Here is a 17208-nt window from a genome sequence, read left to right on the forward strand (position 1 = left end):
GACACGGTTCCCTCCACTTTGTTGTTACTCTATTATTATATTCATATATATAAGGAAAAAAATTAATAATAGCATGTACAATAACACTGTTATTGTACGCACTATTATTCATTATATAATCTATATATATAATATATAATACAGTGTTATTGTACATACTATTATTTATTATATATAATATACTATAGTATAATATAAATAGTATAGTGTTATTGTACACACTATTATTAATTTTTCTTTTATCACATTCTGGTGACTCAGACACACATTCTGTTTGTCCTGTTTCTGCTCACACAAGGAAGCGTGAATAGTGCGCTTGACTGCGGTAACACTGTGCACCTGGGGGGTGTGAAAAGGAAGAATACATCACATATGCAGAACAAACTTCTGGAACACTGAGATGATCATCCACACTTCAGACCCTGCCCCTGTGATGCACAGGCAGAGCAAAGGGGGACATTTCCCCACTAATGTCCAACCAAGTTTTTAATTTGTCCCCTCTAATATTTGTGTAAAACACTGTTTAGTTGATTTACTGATTTACAGAGCAAAGTATTCCTACTGTATCAGTTTGGGGTGAGCACTTGCAGGAGCAGGGATTCAAACCAATAGCCTTCAGTTTACATGGTGACACCTCTAACCGCTACCTGCAGCCCTTTTATTCATGGAATTTTTTTTATTGACAGTAGAATTAGATGGAAATAACCATGTTTTTAGTTCCACTGAACTTAATTAAAAGAGACTGTTCATTATTTTAGTCATAAGGTATATGGCATAACATGTTGCTTTGTGTCTTTAAAGAGCCTTATAGTACAAAAAATCTGTTAAAAAGAACCCACTATACATTTTAAGGCCTTCTTTTGCAAGGCCTTCGTGTTTCACTCTGCAAATAGCCAAAATTCATTCTAACTCCTTTCGTGCCGCGTATTCCTAAGCTTTCATTTAAGGCACAGCCAAACATCTAATTTAATTTATTAAAAGAGACTGCATTTGATAACGTTGCACTTCTCAGGTTATATCCCCAGAAATACCCAATGTGACAAAGTATTATCTACTCTGTGAAAACCTTCCTTCTGTTATACATTATTTGTTCAGTAATTCTGAATTTGTTCAGCGAAATTCTGTTATATGTGTCACATGTAGGACGTGCTTAATGAATCATGTCTTATATGGCGAGTTACGCAACGTTTTGATATTGATGGTGTGAATGATCCATGTCTATGATGGCAGTGGATGTCACCATGAATTTTGCACACTTTAGTCATAAATTAAGCTCAGCTGAAGTACCCTCTTTTGCCTCTGTGCAGATTTGACACTCATTTGACTACGAGCGACTTTGAACTGGAAAAAGGACCGACAACAAGAGAAACACTCATAGGAAGAACAACTTTGAGTGACTGCATCCATACTAACCAGTAGTGACAGCCCTTAAGCATAGAGATCTACGATTTTGCAATGATCCTAAAAGTCTTGCTAAGATGTTGAGCCACTGGTGTGGTCAGGGTCAATGGTTTAGGCATGTCAGGCTGTGATTCATTTCTTGCCCCCAGTGGAGTCGGTATATTGGTGTTGTAACTGTGAGACAAACCTATGCTTGCCAGCTCTTAGATGAGCTTCATCGGTCCTTTCTGCTCTGTGAGCCCTTCAGCATGACCGTCAATGTCATTCTGAAATAAGAGCAGCATAAGGCCGACTGTGGGCTCCGCACAGGAGGGCGTGGCACAAGGATCCTAGAACCCACACAAAGAGGCCTCGGCCTATTGACGGTTGAGTCAAGGATGCTACTTTTGATGCGAGAGGCCGAGGCGTGATGCCACGATGTATTTGAATCCTGCTTCAGGATAACGAGTAAGAATAATGTTTTATTGTGTTGTGTATTGCAGCATTTATTTCAAACCTCTGATCATCTATGCCATACCTGTTGGTACTAGTTCTGTTGGGCCAAATGTGGAAAGAGTCACACACACACACACACACATACACACACATACACACACATACACACACACACAGTCTGAAACTGCTTGATCTGAGCAGGGTTGCAGCAAGCTGGAGTCTAACCCAGCAGCACAGGGCGTAAAGCTGGTGGGGGAGGGGACACACCCCGGATAGGATGCCAGTCCCTCGCAACGCACCCCAAGCGGGACTCGAACCCCAGACCTGCCAGAGAGCAGGACCCATCCCGGTCCAACCCACTGCACCACCACACCCCCCTCTGTTACCATAACTAGCAAAATAGATTTTCAGTACAGTAATTATTCCAACCAAACGAACACATGCTGCTTTTCATAGTTATATTTTATTGAAATATTATATGGTATTAAAAGACTGAGCTGGTGTTTCACAATAAACAGCAAAGTTATGAGTGCTGGGCCATTAAGTGCCTACCACAGAGACCTGACCTAATAAAACATGCTGTTCACTGGTGGTGCAGTGGGTTAGACCGGGTCCTGCTCTCCGGTGGGTCTGGGGTTCGAGTCCCGCTTGGGGTGCCTTGCGATGGACTGGCATCCTGTCCTGGGTGTGTCCCCTCCCCCTCTGGCCTTACGCCCTGTGTTACCGGGTAGGCTCCGGTTCCCTGTGACCCCGTATGGGACAAGCGGTTCCGAAAATGTGTGTGTGTTCTGTTGGAGAGGCGGGTATAATTCGGAGCTAAATTTGATATTCCTGAAAGATATGGGTCTCCGTCTGATTTTACACTTTTCGTTGTGCAAAATTGAGGGGATATCACGCAATCCAAGCAACCAACCAACCAATGTCAACAACCGCTTGCACCCGAAGGCCAAAGGCGGAGGGGACACTCCCAGGACGGGACGCCAGTCCATCGCAAGGCACCCCAAGCAGGGCTCGAACCCTAGACCTGCCACACAGCAGACACTGGCCAAACCCACCGCACCCCCATCACGCAATGCCGGTTTACCAAACCTGACTTGATTTTTCCATAAGGTGTGATACTGTAAGGTCTACGGTATACCTAATGGACTGGTGTGTTTATTCCCGATTGATGTTAAATTACTTTTATAATTGGTGTGGTATAACTTTCACATCTTGCCCTACGGGCTACGGTACACGCACTTCGCTAAAACTAGAAACCCCGTGGCGTGCAGCCCCAGCTTGTCCTTTAGATGACCTCTGTCATCTTTTACTTCCTTGTTTTTTTCCCAGATTTATTTTTCCGGTTAAAGATTCCATGAGTCATATGTGTAAAAAAAAAGAAAAAGAAGAAGTCGTCAGAGGAAGTGGGTTTGCAAATGTTAAATTGACCTGCTGATTTTGGTCGTCTGAAATTTGGATTATTTCCGTTGGCGATGCGAGCGGCCTCGCGACCGAACTGGAGCACGGGGACGCACGCGTCTCGCCGGGCTCGGCGAAGCGCTATTTCGGCTCACTTTCAGCCTGTCCCCATGGGGAGAGGGAGTCTATTTTTTACTTTGTCACATGTTCTCCCTTCAGACCGTGACATTAAGCATGTAACCTATTTCCTTTCCGCCATCCTGCGAAATTGGTGGCGTTAAAACGTAGGGCGGACCGCGCCGACGTACCGCAGGCGCGAGGCGGCCGAGGAACCTGCGAGAGGCCGCTCTCCCGCGCTGCCGGGATTAACGGTTCTCCTTCCTCCCCTTCGCTTCGGTACGTGACGGACAAGCCGTGATTTTTTCCCCCGCCGACCACACCCGAGCGAGCCGTCGAGCAAAGGGGAGCGGACGTTGCTATGGCTACGGTGGCTGTCATGCTCCGAGACGGACCGCTGCTCATGTGGGCTCTGCTGGAGAACATACTTGCTCACACCAGCTCCCCGTGGGGATGCGGTGAGGTGTGCGGTTGGGAATGCCAAGGAAGCCACGCAGTCGTGCGCGATCCCCCAGTGTAGAACCGCTCCGGAGAACCTCCAGCCAGCCTACTCTTCCCCACCCCCACTGCCTGCCGTGCGCGATTTGCATTAGGGCTCGCGTGATTCACCCTCGGATAGCAGCACGAGTGGGCGGAACCCGGAGGAAGGCTGCCGGCGGGGGCCGGTGGCTCACGCAGGTACCGCTGCTGCTCGTCTCTGTGGAGGCGGAGGAGGACGAGAAAGAGGAGGAGGAGGAGGAGGAGGATAGAAACTGAGCAGATTAATTATTTTGCGTTGGGACTCCTGCCTGAAAACAGCCCATCAGTGCACGGTTTTGCCAATAGATTCGGACACGCGTGTAGGTCGGATGAACGAGCGGATCGATGCTCGGATGAACAAAGTCTCGCTGAGAGGCCGCGGACCGACATCGGAGCTCTCGTTCGCTCGGACAAAGGGGTCGAGGACCTGCTTGATGCGAGCGGGCGGCACGTGAGCTGTGTCCGTATCCATCCTCCTCTCCTCTCCTCTCCTCTCCTCTCCTCTCCTCTCCTCTCCTCTCCCACCGTGGGCCTCGTTTTGAGGAGGGTCGAACGATCCCCGGGAGGCGGACTTCCTCGAGGGTGGCGTTCGGCCGCTTTGTTCTCAAGCGAACGTTTGCCGTCTCTCCAGAAACGCCGCGAAACGCGCACGGCATCGCATCCCCGCGCGTTCAAAAGCAACCTGTGAGGTTGCCTGGAAACACAGGATGACTTATGGACGTACGGACGAAGCTGTCCCCAACAAAGCGGAACATTTTCCATCTTAATAAAGTGTTCTGGATTTATTATATAATCTGTCACTGAGGGCTATTACTCACCGCGCTTTGGGATCCCTTTCTTATCGGAGGACGTTTCACATGTGCTCGTGGGGGAAGCGGAGAGTTCAAACTACTCAGAATGAATTGGCAAGGGGGTGGGGGGAGTACTTTTCAGCTCCACATTACGTAACCAATTTTGCTTAGCATTTCTTAAGGCCAGATTTATTTTTACTTATTTAGCAGACACTTTTCTCCAATGAACTCTATGTAGTGTTATGAGCCCACACACCTTATTCACCGCAGTGATTTACACTGCTAGATACACTACTTACACTGGGTCACTCACCCGTACATCAGTGGAACACACTCTCTCTCTCTGTCACTCACACACTCTGGGGGAACCTGAACAGCATGTCTGTGGAGGGTGGGAGGAAACCAGAGCACCCAGAGGAAACCCACACAGACACGGAGAACACGCAAACTCCACAGAGACCGAGCAGGGATCAAACCCACGTCCTCTCGCACCACCCAGGCGCTGTGAGACAACAGCGCTGCTCGCTGTGCCACCTTTTACAGGTTTCTTTGCAGATGATTGTTGCTTATTAGTTTGCTGCTTGGCTAAATTTTGTCATTAGCGACTTACAGTTGAGGAGCTCTCTGATAGGGAAGGGTTTTTCTTATATAATCTGAATTTTTTGTTCAAGGATCAGCAGCGCTCCTCTGGGAACTCGAACCGACAGCGTTCAGGTTACATATCAATTTTTGGTCATAACAATTTGCTACCGTCCGCCCGAAAGTTTGAATGAATATTTGCATATTCTCCTACGACCCACATTGAAAACCACTGCACTCTCTGTTCCGTTTGCTTGGCTGATTTACCGAAGGAATCAAATGTCACGCAGTAAAACATCGAGTGTTTTTGTCATTATGAAACAGCACATTCTTATCCAGCTCATTTGCAGACTGGGCTGGCTTGTTCTACTCCTACGGAGCCTCGCTCATGCTAGTTGAAGCCCTCGTTCTTCGAGCAGGACAGATCTCACCGGGGCCCGCGTAAGCGCTGGGGCTAGGAACGTGACATCATCCCTCGGAGACACGGGCAAACCGTCCTCGCTCCCTGCGCGACTCGGCGGGTTGTGCTCGTTGACACGGGTTCAGTCGGCGAGCGAGCCAAACGCCTGTCACACCTGTGTGTCTTACCTTTCCTCTGGACTCCAGCTGAGTGAAGTTCATTGGGTTTGAAACCCCTGACAGCTGCCGGTCTAAAATACTATATTATATAATATAAAAAATATTTATTTATTGTAGGGGGTGTGGTGGTACAGTGAGTTTGGCCTGTGCCCGGTCTCCGGTGGGTCTGGGGTTCGAGTCCCTTGCGGCGGACTGGCGTCCCGTCCTGGGTGTGTCCCCTCCCCCTTCAGCCTTGCGCCCTGTGTTGCCAGGTTAGGCTCCGGCTCAGGACACGCAGTTTCAGAGTGTGTGTGTGTGTGTGTGTGTTATTTATTGTCTCACTTTCGCCCAAGTAATTGTTACATTTGTATGTTCAGCAACTTACAATGATTAACCAGTTCAATCAGGTGGGTGAATTATACTCTGTCAGTTTAGAGTAAGTACCTTGGTGAAGGGTAATACCCATTCTTTTCCAAGGGCAGCTGGTAGCATGGTGGTTTGAGCTGCTACCTTTAGACCTGAAGGTTGTTGGTTTAAATCCTGCCTCCAGCTATACTGCATTTGAGCAAAGTACATATTCAAATTACTCAAGTATGAGTTACCCACTTGTATAAATGGGTAAACAATTGTAGGTAGCTCAACACTGTAAGTCACTTTGGAGAAGACACACACACACACATATATGTCATCTGAAATTGCTCCCCCCATATGGGGTTGTAGGGGGCTGGAGCCTAACCTGGCAACACAGGGCATAAGGCTGGAGGGGACACACCCAGGACAGGATGCCAGTCCATCACAAGGCACCCCAAGCAGGACTCAAACCCCAGACCCACTGGAGGAGAGGACCTGGTCAAACCCACTGTGCCACTGCACCCCCTGCTTTGGAGAAGAGCACCTGCTAAATCAATAAATGTCACACTGGGAGGTGCTGATACTCATCCCAGCCACTTCACACTGGGTACCGAACCACTTGAGTGCCGAAGCATCATCTGCAGAGACGTGTCGCTCATGTCGTTGTCCACTGTTTGGAGGTGATGTTGTTTCTGATGGTTTTCTCCCTCCCCTCCTTCTGGAGGGATTCACGCAGAAGGCAATCGGCCTTGAGCTCCCACTCGGAGCCACAATTTTAATTTCCTGAGCTGCACGCAAACGATGCTCTCACTTTACTGCTCTCAAGCTTCTCAGCTCTCCACTGCGACCCCCCCCCCCCCTTTTGTGAACTCATGAGAAACCCTTGTCCTTATTCTGTCACCCCACTCACCTCGTTTGCTCCAGTTCTGTCACTTATTTGCCGTCCTCTTGTTATCTGAGGGTCGGTCCTTCATTTGAGGTGAAATACCAGGATGTGCTCCAGGCACTGTTACCGCTGCTCCACTTGTGAAATCGGTGAGGGACCAACGTGGGCATCCGTCGAGCCCCCCACCCCGGCTCTTGTCCGGAGCCCATCTGTTGAGAGGGACCTGCCAGACCGCTCGCATCTCCTCAACTAGCCCATCGTTGGATGGCAGCAGGACTGAGAAGATCCGGTCCAGCCCAGCATGTGCCTGGACCGGCCAGTGAGAAAGAGACAGTGGTGTTTTCACGGTAGCAGAAGGGAAGCTGGTCCTGCTACTATGGAAGCAGTGGACGCACTGGCAAGGTTATCAACTCCGTCAGTTTTCCAGAATGTTTTTGAGCTGCTGGTTCTCATTTGCCCATATTTTTACACACACTCACACTCTGTCTGAACCGCTTGTCCCATAGGAGGTCACGGGGAGCCGGAGTCCAACTCGGCAACAGAGGGCGTAAGGCTGGAGGGGAAGGGGACACACCCAGGACAGGACACCAGTCCGTCGCAAGGCACCTCAAGTGGGACTCGAATCCCAGACCCACCGGAGAACAGGACCCAGTCCAACCCACTGCGCCACCGTGCCCCCCCAGCCATATTTTTCAGATAGCCTCTAATTCCACAGAACAGAAACAGACTGCTATTATGCTGTTCCGTTTGCGCAAAATTTCACAATTACTGCTTTCAAACCAAATGTTCAGCTCTGGAAATCGGTCGTTCGGGTCTCAGACCCGTGACTTCTGATTAACCTGCCTGACAACACAATCCCAGTCGATGAGTTTCCACATATTTGTCGCATCCCTACTCTACGAGCAGCAGGCCCGGGAGAGCCGTATGTCACCCAGCTGGTGTTGGTGAAGGGGGGAGGATCCAGGGCAGGGAGAGGAGAGCGTTCCTCCGTATCTGCTACCTCCTGCCTCATGGCCCCAGGTGGGTGCAGTTGGAGACATGTGGTGGTGAGGTAATTATAGCAGAGTGGTCTGAGCCCATCCATCTTCAGCTGGTGCAAACCGGGATCCTCCACACGCTTCCTGCACTGGGGGAGACTTTAGCACCAACCAAATCAACTCGCAGTCCTGCAGAGCCAAGTCCACCGAGTCCAGCTGGTTCTCCGGCCCTTTTTTTTTAAAACACCTCTTAGAGCTCAGAAAGGGGGTCAAACGGGTTCAATCAGATAGTTCACCGCCCCAGCCAGAAAAAAAAAACTGGCATTTTACCCTCCTGGATGCTAAGCATAATATCCCTGACTCAGCAATTATGGATCTGATTCTCTCCTTGGTTCTACTGCAGAGGGTCCTGAAAGATATCAACTAGTGCAGTGGTAAGGGACAGTGTGACAGCTGGTATTATGCTCATACAATAATGTGTAGTTATAATTGCAATCATTTGAAATACCTAGTAAAATAAGGAAACATAAGATTATTAGTGAAATTGATATTTTATTAAAATATTATTTCGCATCCAGATTTTTCAGCCCTGGTTTAAGCCCTGGGTGGTGAGAGAGGACATGGGTTCGATCCCTGCTCAGTCTGTGTGGAGTTTGCATGTTCTCCCCATGTCTGTGTGGATTTCTGCCGGGTGCTCTGGTTTCCTCCCACACTCCAAAGACATGCTGTTCAGGTTCCCCGTAGTGCATGAGTGACAGAGAGTGTGTGTGTGTTCCACTGATGTACGGATGAGTGACCCAGTGTAAGTAGTGTACCTAGCAGTGTAAGTCACCACGGTGAATAAGGTGTGTGGACTGATAACACTACATGGAGTGCATTGGAAGTCGCTTTGGAGAAAAGTGTCTGCTAAATAAATGAATGTATCACATAGTTAAAAAGCGTTAATCTGAATGGGACAACTGCAGGACTTGCTTTTAAGAGTCTTCAACTGAACTTGGCCAATCGGAGGAAGACCTTTGAAAATATTAGCAAAATGCTGATCGGTCCAGTTACGGATCGTCAGCGACACGCGGCGCACTTAATAGTTCTTAGCTCTAAATTCGGTTAAGTCATTGATGAATCAAAAAGAGGATCAATATCAAGTTATCCCACTTTAAGGACAGAACAAAGTAATAGATCATTATATTGGTGCACCTCAGAGAGAGAGAGAGAGAGATCCTGCTCGTTTGTGGCTAAGAGCTGAATGGAAGGTCGAGCAGAGAACCCTGCTGAGTGCCCATGGCGGCATCACCCTCCACCCTAGTGGTTGCAGTTGCTGCCTTTAGACCCAAAAGTTGCAGGTTCAAATCCCCTCATCAGCTGTAACAGCCAAGAGCAAAGTATTTACCCTGGCTTGCAACAGTAAAAATTACCCAGCTGTATAAAGGAGTGAGTAACTACAGGTTGCTAAATGTTGTAAGTCACTTTGGAGAAAAGCATCAGCTGAACTAATCAATGTAACCTGAACTCTGGACTATCTGGTCTGCACCACTGTGGTAGCAAATATGAAAAAGGTGCCTTTTATACAGAGAAAATATCAATATGAAACATATCACATATTTTGCTCAGAGGAAAAAAAAAATTAACAGTTCATTTTGGTGCATTTTGTTCTCGGCCAAGAAGAGAGTTCAAAGCCACAAATGCAGCAACTGCAGTTGATCTTCGGAAAACAAATCTGGTTCAAAAAAGTTCAACGGAGAGGTCCACCAACACTTCTGAATTACGATGTGCCGACGAGCACACGTGCTGAGGTCTGCGCCGACGTGTCACTTACCCTGCACACGGAACACGTGCGCACCGGTGCTGCCTTGGCCGCCACTTTCTGGTTGTGACCTTTCCTCTTCTTGGCCTCCGCCTGCCTCCTGGCGTTCTTCTGCTGGGACTGGAACAATTTATGTTGCTTAACATTATAAGCTGCTTTGGAGAAACACGTCAGCTAAATAAATACACGCACGTTGTACTTTTCAGATCCAGGGTCATGGAGGTCTGGAGCCTATACCAGAAGGATAAGGTCTGAGGCTGGGCACACCCTGAGCCAGAGGCCAGTCCATCACAGGACAACCTAGAGTCATCACGTCACTGAAACACATGTCTTTGGACTGTGGGAGGAAACCCAGATGAAGATGGGGAGAACATGCAAACTCCACACAGACTGAGCCAAACCAACTTCCGAACCCAGAGCCTAGGAGCCGTGAGGCACCAGCGCTACCTGCTGGGCCACCGTGACCTGACAGTCGATTCGCACGGAAAGTTCACATCCGACGAGTCTCATGTGACATAACAGCTTATACCTGATCGGCCCATCAAAACAAATACCTGGGATTTATTCCCTTTATGAATAATAACGATAAAGTGTGCTGTTCCACTGAGTCATCAATCCATAAAAAACTGGGGGGAAAAAAAAAAAAGTCATTTTCATACATTCATCTCTTTGATGCTTTTCTCCAAAATAACTCACAATGTTTCTCCCATTTTTACTGGAGCAGCTTAGGGTAAATTCCTTGACCAAGGGTACTACAGCAGGAGGTGGGATTTGAACCTGGGACCTTGGAGCGCAAGGCAAAAGCACTAAGGACTATAAGCGCTATGCCACCTAGTGTCAGAGATGGGTCAAGGCACGTGGCCCGCAAATGGGAGCGCCGCGCTGTCCCCGGCGTCCCGTCTCTGCGATGTCCGTCGGCGATACACAGCGGCGCAGAGGGACAGAAGCGGCACGGAGAGTCCAGCAAAAGATCCCGGTGCGAATGGACCTGCAAATGAGGTTAATCGCACGTTTTATTTAGGGCCTCGAAAGAAAGCAATTACTGCAGGAGATTTCCCCGAGGGACGCCGACGCCGAGAATGTCAGGTGGGGAAAATGGGTCAACCGACAGCTCGGCTCGGGTGCAAACCTGCGGGTGGCATTGGGGCTGGGGTGTAACAATTTCCCTTGTGGGATTAATAAAGTATATCTATCTATATATCTATCACACTGGAGCCAAGGATGAAATAAAATGACTGAAAGGCTAAGAAGGACCCAGGCGACTGATCCAAAATCTTGCGTCAGGATAAAAGCTGATCCATCGTCACCGTTTCAGGGTATCGGGGGTAAAACCTCACGCGGGCTTCATCGGTGCGTTTGCTCGAGCCAAATCGATGCTTTCAGCCACACGAGCCCCTACGACCGCACGTTACCTGACGTACGGAGCGGAACGTTCGGATCCCGCTCCTGGAGTTTCCCGCAGACCGCTGCCCCAGGGAGGGATGCGAGCCTCGAGCCTCTAGAGGTTCGTAACCGTTCCTAGGCCACAGACCCCTTTAATAAAACGATGAAAGGTGAGGACCCCGTAAAGGAGCTCAGAGAAAACACCGCACTCACTTTACCGCACCGGCACTGCATCACCTTCACTTAGATAAATTCATTGATGGTCATCGATAGAAACACCTTTTCAAGATACTTTAAACACTTTATAAAGTCTTATTGCTAATAATAATACTACTATTATTACATTTATCATTATTATTAACAACTTTTATTTAGTCTTCAAAGCTAATCTGTGCTGCACTGAGCTCCTGAAGTCCATGTTCGGGTCACTCTCCGCACTCAATGTTCAGGACCCCTGCCCTGTCCTCGTGCCATCCATCGCGCTTGAAGACGTGAGGATGGGATGCGATCTAATCATGTCACGGTGCGGAGCTCTCCTTTCCTCGGCGGTTCGGATCCCATTACCTATCGGTCGTCAGTGTTGCAGCAGCCGGTCCGAGTGAGTGAGTGAGTGAGTGTCCGTCCGGCGTCCCGAAGCCGCGCTGTTCTCTCACTTTGTTTGTTACATTGTAACGAGAGAGAGCGCGCGCCTGATCCACAGGCTGTAGGTGTGGGCCACAGCAGGGGTCCGCGGGTCCCACACTCGATGCGCGCCCCAGTACTCGCGTCCCTCCCAGTGCAGCAGCTGAGCTCCTCCCCGCTCGTGCGACTCGTCCGGGCGGAAATGAAAACGACGCGCGCACCTCCTACCTGCGAGTGGGCGTGGGTGGGCTGTATCACGTGGGCAGCGACAGGTGGGCTGTACCGGGACGTGACCAGGATGTGACTGACAGCTGTTGAAACGGTGTGACGGGCGACAGTTAAAAGTTCAGAAGGAAAGGGACTGATCACCGAAGGAATTTTACATATATGTAAAATATTTTTTTTTGTAAATATATACATATAATTTTATATAGATATATTTAAATAATCAATATAGATGTATAGATATATTTATAATATGTTGTCTTCAGCTGTCTATGAGGTAAGTTCAGAGACCTTAAAAAACATTCGAAATTTTTTTCTTTAATGTGTCAAATACAGCAAGTCGTGATTGTGCGTTAAAATATGTAGAAATATTATGTCATATTTCGTCCCGCGGCCTCTTTGTCCAGTTCAACTTGCTGTACCGGTGTTAGAGAGTCTCTGGGCTTTTCAGTACAGATGTACTTACTGAGACATCAGTAGTGTCTATTTTTGTTGCTCTCTTTACTTATTAAATACAATACAATTTAATAAGGGGTTTAAATGCAAAATACAGTCAAAACAATTCAAATTTACTCAAGGTCACCCGGCTGAGTCCAGGTTACGCACTTCGACAGGTGACGCTGGTTTGCCACTCAGATTCATATCCTGGTGCTACAAACCAGACTACTCAAAAAGGAGCCATCTGTACATTTACTGTGTTTAGTGATGTGCTTTTCATTTTTAACATCGCAAAAATTGGGTCGAGCCCTGGCCTGCAGTACCGGCAGTTTCCACACGGTGGCGCCACACACTTGGAAAATAGTTGAGCTGCCAGGTTTCTGCACATTCCATTACAGCTTTCATTTTTAGTTTTAATGTTTCAGATATGTGAGATATGTGTCTTGACTGAACCAATAGTGTCCTGGAAGCCAGACTCTCAAACTAACAGGCTGCGGTGGCTGAAGAGCGACAACAAGTGTACAAGATCTGCTCTTACTAATAAGAGTGTATTGCATTTATTGCTGGTATTTAATTATTTCACTAGGGTATGAGACCAGTTTCCCCAGACCTGGCAGTCTAGACTTTCATAAAAATTCATATTTAGGATAGAGAGGAATATTATTATGAACACTACGAAAGTACATTTCAAGGAAATACATTACACAAAATCCTGTGTGATAAATCTCATTTTCTAGCCCAGGAAAACATTGAAGGAATTGCACCAGTGAACAGCTTAACAAAGTAAGGTATTTAAAGTGATGTTACCTTGTCTGGAAAGCCTCTCTGCACAACTTCTCAGGGTTGGTCTGAGATGTGATTGCTGACAAGGTCAAATATTTGCGAGTAAATATGGGCACATTTTCCCTTTCTTCTACAAGCATCTGCTTAAAAAAATACAAAGGAGTGAAAGATTAGCTTGTCACATCCATTGTGTACTTGCACCATCTGTCATGTAAATTTTCTGAGAATTATTCCAGGATATTGGTCGTATTTGTAAACGTGAAAAATCCTGTGTGGGCACGGGAGCAAGTGGAGACGAAAGGGCTCTTGGGAGATTGAGCATTTTGAAAGGGGTTCTATGGGCTGTGACCTTCGCCTGTGTGGCGACTCTCTAATAAAATCATACTGTTTACCATGAGACTAGATGCAATTTTTAAAGGTGCGAACATTTCATTTTATGAAAACAATTAATTATGTTAATTTTTTTCTGAAAAGATTGGGCTTGGTGGTGACCTTGCAGGGTGGTCGTTATTCTTGTATATAATATTAAAACAAACTAAAAAAATGAATAAATGATCAGGATTTACATGACTGATTTTGCTGTCTTACATGGGTGAACCGATGCAATTTGGAGTTCACTTATTTTTGCACCTGGACCACTTCCGTGTTTCTGCTACACACACGATTTCCTCTAAAGCAACACATGGAACCGATCGTCACACACCTGTTATGGCGGAAGAGAAAGACTGGTTCTCATTAAATATAACATTTTGTAGTGAAACCAAGGGACACGAGGGGTTCACATACTTTCAGGCATGACATTGTGCTTACATGGAGATGTTGTAGTTTTCTCATATAGGTGATGTCTTGTGTCTCCAATCTGGTTGCCTGGCTGTGCTCATTTTAACTAGAACTCCCCCCATAGGATGCAGTGCAGATGCTCAGACACAAGGGAAGTACCCCGCCTCCCAGCATGCACTCCCAAGTTAACGCACTAGGACAGGCACTGTAAAATATTTCTTAAATTACAAAAATAGACTTCAAATGAACACGTCCGGCATGGCAGTGACTGCCAGAAGATGACCCCAGATGACACCTTTATCCTCTCCAGAAATGAGGGACATCAGCTGACTGCTGGACCCCATAGGCACAACTCAAATGGCGTGGTAGCACAGCGAGTAGCGCTGCTGTCTCACAGCACCTGGGTGGTGCGAGAGGATGTGGGTTTTACCCCTGCTCAGTCTGTGTGGAGTTTGGATGTTCTCTGCGTGGGTTTCCTCTGGGTGCTCTGGTTTCCTCCCACACTCCAAAGACATGCTGTTCAGCTTCACCTGTACTCTGTGAGTGACAGAGAGAGAGTGTGTGTGTTCCACTGATGTATGGATGAGTGACCCATTGTAAGTTGTGTATCTAGCAGTGTAAGACTTCTGGTGCTCTGGTTTCCTCCCACACTCCAAAGACATGCTGTTCAGGTTCCCCCATAGTTTGTGAGCGACAGAGAGAGAGTGTGTGTGTTCCACTGATGTATGGATGAGTGACCCAGTGTAAGTAGTGTACCTAGCAGTGTAAGTCACCTTGGTGAATAAGGTGTGTGGGCTCATAACACTACATAGAGTTCATTGGAAGTTGCTTTGGAGAAAAGTGTCTGCTAAATAAATAAATAAATGTAAACTCCCTGACAACAGCTAATAAACAGTCTTTATCTTTAATGCAACTCCTTTTTAAAGGGAACACCCATCGACGTTCAGGGAAATGACCGTGAACATGGCAGGATGGCACAGCTATGGCCATCGGGGGCTGGTTTGTACGACGGTTTTAAGGTAAACATAAATGAAGTTTTAAAAAAAAAAGAAAAAAATGAATCCTGAATCTTGACTAAATGAAAAATGAATCTGGCTTAAAGTTATTATATCCATCCATCTATCATCAATATGCATTTGATGCAGCGTCAATGCAGGGTCATGGTGGACGGCAGCCTATCCTGGTAGCACAGGGTGTGAGACAGGGAACACGCCGGACGGGGCGCCGATCCATCACAGTGCAATCACACACACTCCCTCACACACACAAACGCACTACCATGCTACCCCAAAAAGTATTCAGATTTACTGTGGACGTCCATAATTTTCATATGGAGTTTCACTGGAGGGTCTCTACTTCTCCAAAGGAGTGAATGAGACCAGAGCGGTTGGACCTCAGAACAAAATGTGCAAGACGAGGGTTGCTAGGCAGCAAACCAGACAGCCCGGTGGGGCCGAGGGGGCGGAGCCATACAGGAAGGTGTGCGTTCATCACTTGATCAGCAGTGATTTGCTAACGTGGCTCATTTCGGGGTGGTTTCCATCATTCATGCACACTGTTTCAGGTCCCAGTCTAACATCAAGGAACATTTATCACCCAGGATCTGCTTTTAGTCCAGAACCTTCCGACCCCACAGCCGGACGCCGATGAAAAATGGATCGTATTTAAGATGGAACATAACAGTGTGGCTTGAGAGTGGATAGAAAATCCATTTCTCCCACAGCAAACATATGGAAGGCTGGCGAAAGCCGCACGTTCCCCGATGTGAAGCAAAGAGCTCCCAAGGTGTGTAACAGGGAGGAGACCCCCTCAGGGTAAGAAAACAAGCAAATCGCCATCTTTTTTGTATGTATGCAGGGCGCAGAGTCGCACCTGATCCACAGCGACCACTCGCGTGGTTTTCAAGGCAAGTCAAGGGAGGAACAGAGGTGGGTTGCCAGGTCCTTCCCCTGCATGTCCGGGGAGGAACACGCAGGGAGAAACACGGAGCCGCCGCACAACCAGGCACCGGTCAAACCCACCGCACCACCACACTCCACACCGCACAGCTGTGCAATTTTTACTGTATTGAAGAAAAACAGAAGAAGAGCTGAACTTTGTGTAAGAATCCAGGGAAGGGTAAGGGCTTGGGTGCTCGGAACCCCCTGGGATATGTGAAAATTAGAGTAAAGATGAGAGACTTTGATGCTGATGAGGCATCTGGCCGAAACGCATCCGTCACATCACAAGGAATATAACTGGTTCGGTTACCAATTCAGGGTAGGTCCCTTAATCAAGCAGGAGGCGGGATTTGAACCTACATTCTCCAAGTCCAGAAACAGCACTTCGCCACCTGATACCTGCGGTAAGGCGGGAGCGTGGTGAAGCAAGATGCTGTTCAGTAAATACTGAAATACATATTAAAGTAGAGCTAATACTGTAATATTAATGGTGCCGGAAAGATCCGGAAGCCACAGACGCTCAGAAACATACAAGGAGTTTGGCTGTGCGAGACGCCTGTCTATTGTCCTGTACTGTCACTTACAGGAGACCACGAACCCACCTTGAGTCCGCTGAGCTCTTGTCCATCCGCAGCCTGGAAACGAGCCCCCGGAGCCACACTGGGCTTTTGTGTACGGCCGACCCGCACCCCCCGGGGGGGGTGGGGCAGGCATCGCAGGGTTCATGTTACTGCTCAGCAAGGCGGGATGGGAGTGGGGAATGCAACACTACAGATGCTACGGCCCCCCCCGGTCCCCATCCCCCGGCCCCTGCCCCTCAATAGAGATCCCAGCTCAATCTCTATTGAATCTGTCTGTTCCACCTGTGTTTGCATGGGTGTGCTCTGGTTTCTGCCCACAAACCAAAGACATGTGTTTGGTACTGTTGCAGCTTCAGTGAAATTACCCTCAGGGGTTAGTAAGGTATGATCGTTATCATAGTGACGTACACTGAGCTACTTACAATGATTTACTTGTTTTCACAGCTGGGTAGTTTTTACTGTATTAGTTTTCAGCAGGCAGGTGTGCGGTGGTGCAGCGGGCTTGGCTGGGTTCTGCTCTCTGGCAGGTCTGGGGTTCGAGTCCCGCTTGGGGTGCCTTGCGACGGACTGGCGTCCCGTCCTGGGTGTGTCCCCTCCCTCCCCCTCCGGCCTTACGCCCTGTGTTGCCGGGTTAGGCTCCGGCT

This window comes from Scleropages formosus, chromosome 18, assembly GCF_900964775.1.
Source record: "Scleropages formosus chromosome 18, fSclFor1.1, whole genome shotgun sequence".
Classification (NCBI taxonomy): domain Eukaryota; kingdom Metazoa; phylum Chordata; class Actinopteri; order Osteoglossiformes; family Osteoglossidae; genus Scleropages; species Scleropages formosus.